This window comes from Pteropus vampyrus, unplaced genomic scaffold, assembly GCF_000151845.1.
Source record: "Pteropus vampyrus isolate Shadow unplaced genomic scaffold, Pvam_2.0 Scaffold152, whole genome shotgun sequence".
Taxonomy (NCBI): Eukaryota; Metazoa; Chordata; class Mammalia; order Chiroptera; family Pteropodidae; genus Pteropus; species Pteropus vampyrus.
Genome location: NW_011888933.1, coordinates 4,239,961 through 4,242,176, shown reverse-complemented (window position 1 = coordinate 4,242,176; position 2,216 = coordinate 4,239,961).

Sequence of the window (2,216 nt, the reverse complement as noted above, 5' to 3'; positions counted from 1 at the left end):
GTTGCAGCAGCAATAGGCAAATAATACCAACAACGAGCAAGTAATCGTGATAAATGCTGTTTCACGTCCTTGTGAGGGTGCCATGAAGAGAGAGCACAGAGTGTCACTAGAAAGCATAACCTCCCTAATATCAAATGGGGCCAGAGCTCACCTCCCTAAACTTCTCATCTTCTGGAGCAGATAGAGTAAGTTGTCCAGAAGGAAATGAGGAAGGATGTGTTGCAGGCGGAATGACCTTGGTATGGCCCCACTGCTTGAGGGACTTTGACCCATTGGAAAACAGGAAGAGAGATGGCACTAGCTGCAGCACAGTGAGCAAGGGAACTGCAGCAGCAATAGCAGCGGGAAGGGAGCCGATTCTATCAGGTTTGATAAATAGACTATATAGCAGTTTTAGATTTTATTCAGAAGAAAGGGAGCAACCTTAGAAGGATCATAATAAGTAGGTGCCAAGATCAGATTCATGTTTTTAGGGTTCAGTGGTGGCTCTCCCCCAAAGGATATGTCTACCCAAAAACTCTGGTCGTGAGTTTATTTTGAAAAGGGTTCTTTGCAGAGGTAATTAAGTCAAGGATCTTGAGATGAGAGCATCCTGGATTATCTGGGTGGGCCCTAAATCCTACAACAAGTGTCCTTGTAAGAGAAAGGCAAAGGGAAAGTAGAAGAAATTGGGTTCAGAAGAGCATGTGAAGACAGAGGCAGAGATTGGGCTTCTGCAGCCACACATTATGGAACACCTGAACCACCAGAACTCAGAGAGGCAAAGAGGGAGTCTCCACTAGACTCTCCAGAAGGAGTTTGGTCTTGCCAACACGTTGATGTCAGACCTTTGGCCTCCAGAACAGTGGACGGGTATTGTTGTTTTTAAGCCACACAGTTTGGGGTAATTCATTACACAGCCACAGGAAATTAATATAGGGTGGAAGAGAGATTCTTATTAAGCAGGCCTGAGGGTAGGGTGGAGGGAGGCAATGGATATATATGAGTGTGGAAAGATGGAACTGGGTATAAATGGGTGTGAAATTCCAGGTAAGTCTAGGCAGAGTGAAATCTAGAGGCAGGGGGAAAAAACATTGTCTGTGAGGCCAGTTCCTCTCACTGGGCCACAGCTAGAGTGCCCCCAGAACAGAATTCTCATACTGCTTTTCCAATATCTACCCAGTTTGAAAACAAAATCCAGTTAGAGATTGGAAGGAAACTACATCCCCCATCTCTCCTTCAGGTTCCATAAATACATGCAACTTCATTTAGTTCAGGCTCATTACCAGTAGAGCAAGTCACACAATTCAGTTCTTTTAATCATTTTTCTCATTATTTTTCGTTCTCTGTTTTAGTTGTCTCATATTTCTTCACTTCTGTCAACCAGTCTTTTGGTTATACATTTTTCTTGTCATTCGCCTTGGAAAAAAACAAAACTAAACAGCATAATTAGTACTGCTTGTATGAAAGATGTGACTTTTTAGGAGAAAAAAAAAGTTGCTATTAATTGCTGATTCACATTGTAAACATCTTCAACTCCTTGGAGCTGTACTGCATGTCTGGTCTCCACATAGCCCTTCATGGGGACCACAGAGCTCTGACTGTCAAGAAGTGGTGATTCAGGCATGACCGCAGTAGAGCGATGAGGACACAGGATGCAAGGCTAAGACTAGGGTTGAATCACACTTGAGTTTATGTTGGGGAGAGAAGCCCATTCTCAGCTAATCCTTCACCAAACCGAGTGTCTATATTTAAAATTTTAAACCCAGTATTTTAAAAAGGAGAGCATTCAGTCCTGAAAAAATAACAACTCTATTTGAAATATAATTTCTTTAATCTAGTAGCACTTGATGTTTACGGATAATTTTCTTTTGCAGAACCTGAGGAAAAAAACCTTCCTCAATCTGGTTCTTGAACTTCAGCTCCCTACCCCCAGCATCAGGGAATTAAATTGCTAAATTTGATTCAAGTTTAAAATTGGGTTCAGAATTGGGGAGCGGGGGGTGATGTAATGGAGCGGCTAAGGGTCTGAGCTTTAGGTTGAGAGAGATCAGTTTTGAAGTGGAAACAAGGGTAGCTCTGTGACCTGGTCTATGTGATAACAGGGCTGTTTAAGGATCAAACGAGAAATAAATGCAAGTGCCAGGTACACAGTAACTGCTCATTAAACATGTTAATTTTAACAATATGGAGCTGGGTTTGAAGTCATTTCCTGAATTCTTTGGTTTGAAGTCTAT